Raw genomic sequence first — 14,102 nt, 5'->3', positions numbered from 1 at the left:
ACATGATGTCATGGCATATGATGGGCAAGCAATCATGGCAATGTTTAGCATAAATAAAATATACCTAGATTACCTATCTAAATATCCTTAATCACTTAGCTAAACTCAAAATATACCACTTGTTTTAACTTAAAACGATACCACTTGTTTTAATTTAAAACATTAAACCTAGATTGCCCTAACTACTTCAAAGAAATGCCAAAACCTAAATTGACATTTCTTATTTCTCTTGATTTGTTTATGCCACTTAATAATTAAACATATCCTCAAATGTTGGCATATTTCATTTTTCCACAAGAGTAGCACTAAGAAAATACCAAAGTCCCAACTTGGTATTTCTTATACTTTTCTAATTTGTGCCTTTTTAAGATAAAATCAATTTTTCCACCAATAGACACATGTTACTCTTTCAAGAAGTAATCAATAGGTCCATTTCATTTTCAAAGGTTAACTAAAACCTTGAAAATGCTCCTTGAGTGTCAATTTCCTCAAAGTTAGGTTAACTACCCTTCTAATCGGAGTTGACACTCTCTAACCCATCTATGGGGTAGAGAAGATGCTCCTAGGAACCCAACACCTATTGGTGCTCCTTGGATGCTCTAGGTACTCACTAGGGATAACTTCCCTAGATACCTTCCTAGTGACCTTGTTGGGCTTCTTAGAAGCCTTGGTCACATTTTCTAGGTCAACTCTAGGGATAGCCTCCCTTGTGACCTTGTTAGTGACTTTCTTAGACTTCTTAGAAGTCTTAGTCACTTTGGTTGCAAAGATACTTCTAGGGATATCTTCCCTTGTATCTTTGACTTGACCTCTAGACTTAGGGTTTGTTCTATAGCTATATGGAACCCTATGATAACTAGGCACATCCTTTTTAGCTTTGGGTTTGTATCCCAAACCTCTATAGCCATTGGATGACCTTTGTGCTCCTAGCCCTAGGTATTGCTCATTTTGCCCTTTAAGGATATTCTCTATCCTTTTTAGGGTCTTTTCTAGTTTGTCAAGTCTTGACCTCAAGACTTGATTTTCTATCATTAAATCCTTAGGTTTTGGTCCATGAGCATTTTTGATCTTGGGCATGTGTCTATTTTCCTTAGTGTTCCCGCCCAAGTGTCTATCTACCTTCCTAACCTTAGGTTGGGTAGTTTTGGCATGTAGGGCCACATGTTTTTCCTTAAAGCCCTCATGCTTTCTATTCTTATGGTAAATTACATTAAAATGATAAAAGTTAGAACTATCATGCTTTTCACCATAATGTAAGGGGGTAGGCTCAATAAAAGATACCTTCTTCTTTACCTTGGAGGCTCCCCCTTGACTAGTGCCTCCTTGAGCCTTGACCACCTTCTTCCCCTTGGGGCATTGACTTCGGTAATGCCCCTTTTGATTGCAAGAGAAGCATATAATATGCTCCTTGCTCTTCTTTGTGTTGGGGATGATCTCCTTGGGCTTCGCCTTGCCCTTTTGTGCCACTTGGCCCTTCTTCTTGGCCAATTTAGGGCACTTGCTCTTGTAGTGCCCATGTTCCCTACACTCAAAGCATATAATATGATTTTTATTTTTAATTGAAATATTTATACCTTTGCTTGTAGGGGTGGCATCTTTTCCTTTGGATCCGGAGGTAGAAGCTTCCTCTTGATCGAACCTTGATTCCCCTCCATTTGATTTTTCTTGACTTGTGGAGGTAGAAGCTTCTTCCTCCCCTTCTTCTCTTGACCCGGATGTAGAAGCTTCTCCTTCTTCTTGATCCGGTGTCACCAAGAATTGCTCCCCCTCAATCCTAGAGGTGGAGGCTTCATCATCTTGAATATGAAACAAGGAGTATGCTCCCTCCTTGTTCCCTTCGTTGCATTCCCTTGAGAATGAAGCTTCTTGGATTTCTTCTTCTTCGGAGGTTGAGCATCTCTCAACCTTGGAGTCCTCCTCTTGATCTTGCTCCAAAGAGTCACCCTCTCCGGATTCTTCATGATCTTGTACAGTGGAGGGGATCTCTTCATGAAGCTTGGCCAATTTGCTCCATAGTTCCTTTGCATCTTCAAATTCTCCAATTTTGCAAAGGATGGTGCTTGGCAATAAATTGACCAAAAGCTTGGTCACTTTTTCATTGGCCTCGCACCTCTGGACTTGCTCTTGGTTCCACTTGCTCCTCTTGAGAACTTTACCCTTTGAATTTCTTGGAGTCTTGAAACCTTCCATTAGAGCAAACCATTGCTCTATCTCCATCATAAGAAAATTTTCGATTCTTGATTTCCAAGAATCGAAACTCGTAGAAGTGTATGGTGGAGCCACCCTTGTGTCAAATCCAAGTCCATCTTGGAATTGCATCTTGAAGTTGAGCTTGATAAAATCTTGAACTTGAAGAATTTGCTCCAACTTCTTCACCCTCTAGCTTTTCTTGTTATGCTTGACCCTTCCGGCGATGATTCCGGTGAAGAGCGGCCTCGCTCTGATACCACTTGTTAGGACCAAAAGTAGATAGAGGGGGGGGGGGGGGGGGAATAGCTCATCGCGTTCGCTCGGTGCTCGGCGTTGCTTGTTCCTTCAAAGATGTGCAGAGGAAATACAAAGAAACAATCACACAACACTAACACGGTTGGTTTACTTGGTATCCACCTCACAAGAGGTGACTAATCCAAGGATCCACACCAACACACACACCCTCCACTAAATAAAACTCTCCTTTATGGTAACTACCAAGGGCGGAGAAGCCCTACAAGACTCAATACAAGAAGAGAGGGAAAGGATACAAGAAATACAAGCTTACAAGCTTACAATGAGTATAAACCCTAACCCTAGCTTCTCTTCTTGGCTTTGATCCGCCTCTTGACTTGGAAAACTTCCAAGATCCTTCAAGAACTGGCGATCTGAGCTTTTTGAGTGCTGTGGAGGAGCTGGCGAGAAATCTGGAGTGAATCGGAGAAGACATTCCGCAGCCATCACGCGGCCTTTATCGACGCCAACGGTCGGATCCCGATCGATTCGAATGTTCCCAATCGATCGGGGAGGCTTTGGATCGATCCAGGGATCGATCCAGAGCGCCTCTGTGCTCTGGGAAAAATGCCTGGATCGATCCATGGATCGATCCAGCGAAGCAGCCGCGTCCCAATCGATCCATCGATCGATGGGACAATCCTGGATCGATCTACGGATCGATCCAGGCTCCTGGATCGATCCACTGATCGATCCAGCTCCTGGATCGATCCCCTGATCGATCCAGTACTTGGTTTTTGCCCAAAACCAAGTTCCAAGACTCCCAAACCAACATCCAGTCAACCTAGACCTGTTGGTACATCATGCCTAGCATCTGGTCACTCCCTTGACCTGCCAGGACTTCCCACCAAGTGTCCGATCAATCCTTTTGACCCACTTGGACTTTTCTCGTCGTGCCAAGTATCCGGTCACTTCCTTGACCTACTAGGACTTCCACCAGATGTCTGGTCAATCCCTTTGACCCATCTGGATTTCCTCGTGCCAAGTATCCAGTCAATCCTTTGACCTACTTGGACTTCTCAATACCAGATGTCCGATCAATCCTTGATCCATCTGGATTTTCCCTTGCCTGGCTTCACTCACCAGGGCTTCCACCTAGCTTCACTCACTAGGGTTTTCAATCTGCCTGGCTTCACTCACCAGGACTTTCATACTGCCTAGCTTCACTCACTAGGACTTTCACCTGGCTTCACTCACCAGGATTTTCATACTGCCTAGCTTCACTCACTAGGACTTTCACCTGGCTTCACTCACCAGGATTTTCCTTCTGCCTGGCTTCACTCACCAGGACTTTCATTCTGCCTAGCTTCACTCACTAGGACTTCCTTCTGCCTAACATCCCAGTTAGGACTTCCCAGTCAAGTATCCGGTCATCCTTGACCTACTTGACTCTTCTTCAATCAACCTTGCATTGTCAAACATCGAAACCCAAACAAAGACTCAAGCTTGGTCAACCAGGTCAACCTTGACCTGAGGGATGTTGCACCAACAGTTGCATACATGTTATTTATTTTACATGTATTTGCAGTCGTATTTATATTGCACAGGTGTCACGAGTAGGTCTGTTCCAGATATGGTGAGTTTACTAACCATTATACCAGGTGTCGATTCCAGATTGGGTATGTATCTATCATTATGTCGGTTGTGGTTTGTATAGTATGTATGTCAGGTTAGTAGGTCTGATATGTTCATATGCATTGATTATGATAGTAGGATCATATTCTTTGATTCTCTACTGAGACTGTATACTTTTGATCTCCATGTTTATTTATAGTCCATGCACTATCTTTTCTATTACCCGCTGAGTTACCTATACTAACCACCACATGTATATCTTTATGTTTTCAGGTAGATGGTTGGAGTGTCGCTCGGAGTATCCTATCTGCCGGGTCCTACGTCACATCCGAAGGTCGTTTTTGGTTTTGTATATGTTTTATTTGTATTTGTTGTATTTGGTGGGTTGTTGTATTTGTTGTTGTGGTTGTTGTATAAAGCCTAGCCGGCTAGCAGTGTGTTGATTGTGTTGTATTGGGCTTTCCGTTTTCATTTTTCCGCTGTGTTGGTTTTTAGTACAGCCGTGTGGGTTGTTTTATATATAACTGCGTGGTTGTGATTGTTTCATTCCAGCCGTGTGGGCTGTTATTATAACTACGTGGTTGTGTATATAAATATTCCAGCTACATGTGGCTGATGTATATTTTGTTTGTAGTGATGCTTCATATTGTCACCGGTATAGGGGAGATGTTGCTGGATTTTTGTCTGGCAGGGACTCCTTTGGGGGCGTGACACTTCAAAGGTTGATCACACTAGATCAATAGAACAATAATTTTTCTCAAGATCATCTGTTTCTTTTTCTTCCAGCCCTTTTAAATGATGTGAAAACTAGCCGTTTCTCACATAACCGTCGCCGTGAATCGATTGGGATTGTATTTGAATCAATTCACAAGTATCCATTGGAAGCCATCGCATCAAGATCAATGGCGTAGATTACTTTACTTGAACTTGAATCGATTGGTGCAGTGCTTGAATCGATTCAGACACACGCTCGTGAAATTTCTAGAATCGCAGTGACTCTGTGAATTGATCGGTCGATCTATTGAGTAACTTCAATCGATCGGCTGATCGATTTAGGAGGCTTCTGTGCTTCACACAGAAGCTTCCTGGATCGATCGCTCGATTGATTGGATTACCCCAATCGATCGGCTGATCGATCCAGAAGTGTTGGTGCGGGAAGCATCCGACGATCGAACTCGTGTTTTGATAATGACAAAGGATTCAAAGTTAAGGTGTTTTTGTGATCTAACAAGTCTGCTTGAGTATTTCAGGAAAGTCCTAGCTGCGGTTAGGCAAAGGGAAAACCCTAGGGGGTAGTAACCCTAGGTCATAGGGGGTGGTAACCCTATGCGGAAAGTCTTGGCAAGTCGATGGCTTCAGGCAAAAGTCCTAGGGGGTGGTAACCCTAGGTGGAAAGTCCTGGTGTCGCGAACCAGGTGAAAGACTGGACTAGCCGGAAAGCGGATGTCCAGCAGAAAGTCCAGAAGTGTCGAGTGCTGAGCAAAAGTCCAGTCGATCTGGAGGATCGCACTGGCAGCAGGTAAATCTCCTGAGTGGAGTAGGTGAGGGCGCGTTCCCCGTAGAGGGAACAGTAGGCGTCGGGTCGACCTAGGGTTTCCGGTCGGGAATCCGAAGTCAGACCCGGACAGTCCAGAGACTGTCATTACTCTATTATCATATTTTCTGTTGTATTGTGCTAACTTTGGTTTGCAGGGTATGTGTTTGGGACTAACACTGTTGCAGGACCAAAGGAGCACAAGTTAACCTCGGATGAACAGTGTCTGAGGCGCCTCCATGGGGCTTGGAGGCACCTCGGGTGCAAAGCAGGAGCTGGCTGCGAAGCACTTTGGAGGCGCCTTGAAGGAGTCATAAGGCGCCTTGGAAGGCGCCTTGAATGAGGCATAAGGCTACGACTTACTGCGTGCTGCTAAATCGACGACCCGGAAGTGCTACGACTTGACACCGACGACCCGGAGCTCCGAAACTTGTGATTTCTATACTGTTGTCGGTATAACTGTGTTTCTTTTTATTGTACTTGTTTGTAATACTTGTACTCTATTCAAACTTATAGTTGTTGCCCACGGAAAGCGATCAAGGATCGCGGACCTTCGAGTAGGAGTCGTCACAAGCTCTGAACGAAGTAAATTCCCCTGTGTTTGTGTGTTTGTTTTTATTCCGCTGTGTTTTAACTCCGATAGTTTTGCGATTCGAAAAGTGTGAAAGCCACGAGCACTATTCACCCCCCTCTAGCGCGTCTCGATCCAACAATTGGTATCAGAGCGGGGTCATTTTGAATTGGTTCAACCACCATTCAAAACAATTTTTTTTGCGTGGTAATTTCAGATTTTCGGAGTCAATTAGAATTTAGCTTTATAGCTATATTCTAATTCTTTTTCTCGAATCGGTTTTTGCTCGAGGTTGGTGCAACACCACCCGAGTTCGTGTTCTATTTTTTAAATACTTCCCACACTACTAATCTAGGACCAAGTCCTGGAATTTTCTTGTCATTTATTTTCTTCGTAGTTAATCTAAAATGACCCAACAAGAGGGTTATAGTACTGTTCGTCCCCCGCTCTTCACCGGAGAGGACTTTGGTTACTGGAAGGGCAGAATGGAGAACTTCTTGAAGATCCAGTTCGAAACCTGGATGATCGTCAAGACTGGTTTGGATCTGCCAACAGATAAAGACGGCAATCCTACACCCTGTGAAGATTGGGAGCCTGCATTAATCAAGAAGGTGGAGGCAAACGCCAGAGCAACTTGTACCCTCTAATGCGGACTAACAAAGGAGGAGTTAAATCGCGTCGGCCCATTCTCAAGCGCCAAGGAGCTATGGGAGAAGTTGATCGAGCTTCACGAAGGGACCTTCGATACCAAAGTAAGTAAGCGTGATTTACTATTCAATAAATTGTATAACTTAAAAATGCAGGAAAATGAGACGGCAAGCCAGCTACACGCGCGAATTCCAGATATCCTTAACTCCCTTCACGGAATTGGGCAGAAGGTAGAAAATAGGGATATAATAAGGTACGCTCTTAATTCGTTTCCAAGGAGTACATTGTGGGCAACAATGGTAGATGCCTACAAAGTCTCCAAGGATTTGTCTTCTTTAAAGTTAGATGAATTATTTAGTGAATTTGAACTTCATGAACAAACTAATGCACAGCCAACCGAGAAGGGTATTGCTTTAGTTGCAGGTACTAGTCGAACACGGGAACCAAGATTACGGGGAAAAACTGAACCGGAATCAGAAGACGAACCTGACTCAGCAGATGAAGAAGACGAACTGACTGGCGAACTCGTGAACCTCGTGAAGAAGCTCTACAAGAAGAAGAAGGGCTTCAACAAGAAAGACCTGAAGAAGGCAGTACAATCCAAGGAGGCCCAACCGAGTTCTAAGGTAAAGTTTGAAGTTACCTGCTACGGGTGCAACCAGAAAGGGCACATCAAGGCCAACTGCCCTAACCAAAAGGAAGCCAAAAAGCAAAGAAGAAAGAAGGCCCTGAAGGCGACGTGGGACAAATCTTCTTCGGAGGACGATGACGACGAACTCGATCAGACGAGTTTACTCGCGTTGATGGCCCAGGACCAGATCGTCGAATCCGAGAGTGAGAGCGAGTCAGAGGCCGAGTCCGAGCGAAGCCACGGATCCGCATCCGTTTCCGAAGGGCCAGACTCCGCTGTAATTATTCCTAGACTTAATAATTTAGTGAATTATTTATTACGCAAGTTAGCTAAGTCAAACCTTAAGATTAAGTCACTTCTAAAGGAAGTAGCTGTCCTTAAAGAAGTGACTAACTCTAAATCCTTACTTGATCAAGTTCAGACTGAAAATTCTACTCATGTTCAAAAACTTGAGGAAGAAAATTCAAGTTTGAAAAATCAGGTCAAGGATTTAAAAAATACCTTAGAACGGTTTTCTTTAGGCTCCAAGAATCTTGACCTAATTCTTGGGACACAAAGAGTCGTTTACAATAGAACTAAGCTAGGATACAAAACTAAAAAGAAATATAAATCTTATTTATCCTTAATAAACAAACCAAATAGAAAGGTAATACAAGCATGGGTCCTCAAGTCCAAATTGGTCAATCAAATTGGACTTGGCCAATACTGGGTCCCGAAGGATCAAATACACTACCTCGATAGACCATATCGAGGCTATGATCCAGGGGGAGTAAACATGAAAACAATTCAAATTTTAAATCAAAATTCAAAATTAAATTAAAATTCAAAATTCAAATTACAAAATCAAAATTTGAAATTAAATTAAATTAAAATTCAAAACTCAAATTACAAATTCAAAATTTGAAATTAAAATTCAAAAATCTAATTCCAAATTCCAAATTCCAAATTCAAAATTAAATTAAAATTCAAAATTCAAATTACAAATTCAAAATTCGAACTCAAAAAATTAGAAATTCAAATTAAAAATTCACTTAAAAAATTCAAAATAATTCAAATTCAAATAAAATATAGATGGAGGATCCAGAATAGCTGGCACCCCCAACTGAACTACCCGACTGGGTAACTTAACTTAATCTACCCGAAATGGGTAAAACAAGAGTAGATTACCCGGCAGGGTAATTAAGGTTAGATTAAAACGGGCTAGGTATAACTTGACCCATAGTACTGGTGAAGTTTTTGGATGATAGTACGTTAGGGAAGCTTGGGCATCGCATGTCTAGGAAGATATGGCTTTGACCTGGTACATTTGACCAAGTGGAACTGACCGAAGCTACCCTTAAATGGATCATAACTAGTTAGACCAAGGTTTAGTATTAAGTTCAATGGGTAGGACTATTTGGGAAACCTCGAAGGCATGGTTACTTTAATGAGTTCCTTGTGACTCACCATAGCCCAGAAGTTTATCCAAAGAATGCTTACTTGTTGAACCCAAAGCAAAACCTGAATCTAACACAAAGTTAAACCAGACCCTAAAATTCAACCATAATTCATCTCACAATAATTATAGGGTTCCCTGATTGAAAATTTAGATCGGGTGAGATGACTAAGAAATTAAAACTAAAATTGACTTAAACTTAAATCAAGTTAATCCAAATTAATTAACTTAAAATCATTTTCAAAATTAATCAACTTCAAGTATTTTCAAAATTAATTAACTCAAAATTAATTAACTTAAAATCATTTTCAAAATTAATTAACTTAAAATCATTTTCAAACTTAATTAACTTAAAATTATTTTCAAATTAATTAACTTTAAATTATTTTCAAAATTAATTAACTTAAATTATCTTCAAAATTAGTTAACTTAAAATCATTTTCAAAATTAATTAACTTAAATTATTTTCAAAATTAATTAACTTAAATTATTTTCAAAATTAATTAACTTGAAATTATGTTCAAAATTAATTAACTTTAAATTATTTTCAAAATTAATTAATTTAAAATTATTCTCAAAATTAATTAACTTAAATTATTTTCAAAATTAATTAACTTTAAATTATTTTCTAAATTAATTAACTTTAAATTATTTTCAAAATTAATTAACTTTAAATTATTTTCAAAATTAATTAACTTTAAATTATTCTCAAAATTAATTAACTTAAAATTATTCTCAAAATTAATTAACTTAAAATTAATTTCAAAATTAATTAACTTTAAATTATTCTCAAAATTTAATTAACTTATATTATTTTCAAAATTAATTAACTTTAAATTATCTTCAAAATTAATTAACTTTAAATTATTTTCAAAATTAATTAACTTAAATTATTTTCAAAATTAATTAACTTAAAATTATTCTCAAAATTAATTAACTTTAAATTATTTTCAAAATTAATTAACTTTAAATTATTTTCAAAATTAATTAACTTAAAATTATTCTCAAAATTAATTAACTTAAAATTATTTTCAAAATTAATTAACTTTAAAATATTCTCAAAATTAATTAACTTAAATTATTTTCATAATTAATTAACTTTAAATTATTTCAAAATTAATTAACTTTAAATTATTCTCAAAATTAATTAACTTTCAATTATTCTCAAAATTAATTAACTTTCAATTATTCTCAAAATTAATTAACTTAAATTATTTTCAAAATTATTTTAAAACTTAATTTCAAAATGATTTTAAAACTTAATTTTAAAATGATGTTAAAACTTAAAACTTATTTTCTAAAACTTAATTTCAAAATTATTGTTAAAACTTAATTTCAAAATCTTATTTAAATCCTTCTCCAAAACTTTTCAAAACATTAATTAAAAACAACCATAGGATTAATTGCTTGCTAACTTAGATTGAGTGAGATAGAAAAACTAAGGAGTCTACTTCAATTAAGCTATCTTTAAATCCATTAAAAGGAAACCAATTCAACTACTTCATGTGTAGGAATTGGATCAATGGATGTTGGATAGTGGATGCTTCAGACACATGACTGGAAATAAATTGAAGTTTACTAAACTCAAGTACAAGAATTTAGTATCGGTTGCATTCGGCAACGACAGTAAACTTAAAGTAATCGGAAAAGGTAATATTGAACTTAGTTCCGATTTCATTATTCGAAATATTTTATTGGTTGAAAATTTTAAGTTTAATTTACTAAGTATAAGTCAATTGTGTGACAGTGGATATCTAGTCAATTTTGATAAATCTGAGTGTTTAGTTAAAAACATCAAAAACCCTGAAATTAGACTTAAGGGACTTAGGAAGAATAAAATCTACACAATTGACCTATCAATATCCTCAATAAAGTGTCTCTTGACACAACAAGAGGAAACCCAACTGTGGCACAGAAGACTGGGTCACACTCACACTAGACTCATTTCAAAAATAAGTTAAAATGGTCTAGTTAGAGGTTTGCCAAAATTAAAATTTATTGAAAACTCAATCTGTGATGCGTGTCAACAAGGAAAGCAAACCAAGTCAACTCACAAGTCAACCAACCTAGAAAGAACTAACTCCTTACTTGAACTCCTTCACCTTGACCTATTTGATTCACATGGAGCCAAATCACTAAGCAAGAACCAATATTGCTTAGTGATAATTGATGACTACTCTAGGTACACATGGGTAAAATTCCTAAAAATAAAAGATGAAACCTATGAAATATTTAGTAATTTTTGTAAATTAACGGAAAATGAAAAAGATACTAAAATTAAAAGAATAAGAAGTGACCACGGGGGGGGGGGGGGATTTGAAAATCATAGGTTTACCCAATTTTATAAAATAAATGGATACCAACATGAATTTTCATGTCCTAGAACCCCCCAACAAAATGGTCTAGTGGAACGTAAAAATAGAACACTACAAGAAGCTGCTAAGACTATGTTAAACGAATATAATTTAAATCATCAATTTTGGGCTGAAGCAAAAAATACTGCAAATTATATTCAAAACAGAATTTTAATAAACAAATCTCACAATAAAACACCTTATGAACTTTACTACCATAAAATTCCCAACCTAAACTATTTAAAAGTATTTGGTTGTAAAGTTCACATTTTAAATACTAAAGATTACTTAGGAAAATTTACATCCAAGTCTAACCAAGGAATATTTTTAGAATACTCCTCAACCAGTAGGGCCTTTAGAGTATATAATCAAAATACCTTGAAAGTTGAAGAAACAACTAATGTAATCTTTGATAAAGAAAACAACCTATCTAATATAAATAAAAATATTGACATTAATCCAAGAGCTATAGAAGATGATGAAATCCAACCTAACCCTAATAAACCAGAAGAACCAATTTCTGACCCACAAATAAGACCAACTAGAATAAGTACCTCTCACCCACCTGACTAAATTTTGGGTGATCCAAACCTAGGAGTCAGAACTAGATCCTCCTATAGAAACCTTAGTCAGATTGCCCTCATTTCTAAAATTGAACCTAAGACTATAGAAGAAGCCCTACCTGACCCAGATTGGATCATTGCAATGCAGGAAGAATTAGCACAATTTGAAAGAAACCAAGTCTGGGACCTTGTACCTAAACCCATAGATAAATCAATAATAGACACCAAATGGGTTTTTAGAAACAAGTTGGATGATCAGGGTGATATAATAAGAAACAAAGCTAGACTAGTAGCCAAAGGGTTTAGTCAAGTTGAAGGCTTAGACTATGATGAAACCTATGCACCAGTAGCTAGACTCGAATCCATTAGGATGTTATTAGCCTATGCAGCAAATAAAGGGTTTAGGTTATATCAAATGGACATTAAGTAGGCCTTTTTGAATGGGTTTATCAAGGAAGAGGTCTATGTAAGCCAACCCCCAGGATTTGAAGACCTAGATTACCCAAATCATGTATTTAAACTAAAAAATGCTTTATATGGACTAAAATAAGCCCCTAGGGCATGGTATGAAAGATTATCTAATTATTTAATATCCAAAGGTTTTAACCAAGGACAAATAGATCCGACCCTATTTGTAAAAACTATAGAAAAAGACATCTTTATAGCCCAAATCTATGTTGACGATATAATTTTTGGCTCAACTAACTCGAAGCTTTTAAAAGAATTTGTGGGATTAATAGAAAATGAATTTGAAATGAGTATGGTTGGGGAACTCAACTTTTTCTTAGGCTTACAAATAAAACAAACCAAAGATGGAATCTACATTTATCAAATTAAATATGCTAAGGAGTTAATTAAAAAATTCTGCATGAAAAATTCAAAATATAATAAATACTCCAATGGCAACCAATATCAACATTGACTCTGACCCAGAAGGAAAACCAGTAGATCCAAAGTACTATAGGAGTGCCATAGGTAGCTTACTTTACCTAACTGCAAGCTGACCCGATATATTATTTTCAATAGGTATGTGCGCAAGATACCAATCCTGTGCAAAAGAGTCACACCTAACATACGTTAAAAGAATACTTAGGTACATTAAAGGCACTCTAAATGTAGGACTTTGGTACCCTAGAACTTGCACCTTTGATCTTTTTGGCTATTCTGATTCAGACTATGCCGGGTGCAAATTAGATAGAAAAAGTACAAGTGATAGCTGTCAAATTCTAGGTCAATGCCTAGTAAGTTGGTCAAGCAGAAAGCAACATTGTGTTGCTTTATCTACCACAGAAGCTGAATACATAGCCCTAGGAGAGTGTGCATCTCAACTGTTGTGGATGATGCATATATTAAAAGACTATCAACTAGAATATAAAAATATAAAAATCTTTATTGATAATATCAGTTCAATTAATCTGACCAAAACTCCTATTCACCATTCTAGGACTAAACACATAGAGGTAAAATATCATTTTGTAAGAGATCACGTAGCTAAGGGTGAAATTGCACTCAACCATGTTGAGTCCAAATCAAACCTAGCTGACATTTTTACAAAACCCTTACCTGAACTTGAGTTCAGTGCACTTAGAAGGAAAATAGGAATGTGTTGGGTAGAATAGGTGTTTCCTTTTAATCATCTTGCTTTTACATGGTTTTTAAAATTCTAGGAAAAATAATTTTAAAATCCCTTTTTCTTAGAAGTTTCAAAAATTGGATTTTACTTAGGCTTTCCTCCTAGAAATCATGTTCCCCTAGATTTAAGCCAGAGCATCTCACAAATACCTAGGTATACCTTGATTGTGTTTGAAAGACATAGAATGGCGTGAGGTGCATAGGGTACAGCCTGGACTCAAGAATGCTTATATCTGTGCATCAATATGATTCTGGGCGTTAAACACCTAATATACATCAATCAAGTCAAGTTTTCCAGCTCTAGTCAAATCTATCTGGACCAAATTGACTTAAATTGACTAACCAAGTGAAAGTTGTTGCTCTCTAGGCAATCAGCAAGTAGCTAAAGGTTAGACAGTTGGTAAAGGATATTCAGTTTTCTGGTTAAGCATGTTTGATCTTTAGGGCTCTGATACCTCTTAAAGTAAAACTGGATAATTTGAAATCTATTGAACTTGACCCATGCTTGGACTTAAGGACCAACTGACTTTGAATAAATAACCTAATCCAAATTTTTAGCTACTCCACTCCCTCCTTGTCCTAAAATTTAATAAGTATTGTTTAAAACTAAGTTAAGTTTTTGCAAAGAGCTTAGCTATGTTCCAAAGGGCTAACATCATCCTTTAAAATCACTTA

The sequence above is a fragment of the Zingiber officinale genome, chromosome 1A (assembly GCF_018446385.1).
Source record: "Zingiber officinale cultivar Zhangliang chromosome 1A, Zo_v1.1, whole genome shotgun sequence".
In the NCBI taxonomy this organism is placed as follows: Eukaryota; Viridiplantae; Streptophyta; class Magnoliopsida; order Zingiberales; family Zingiberaceae; genus Zingiber; species Zingiber officinale.
Note: the sequence above shows the minus strand (reverse complement) of the source record.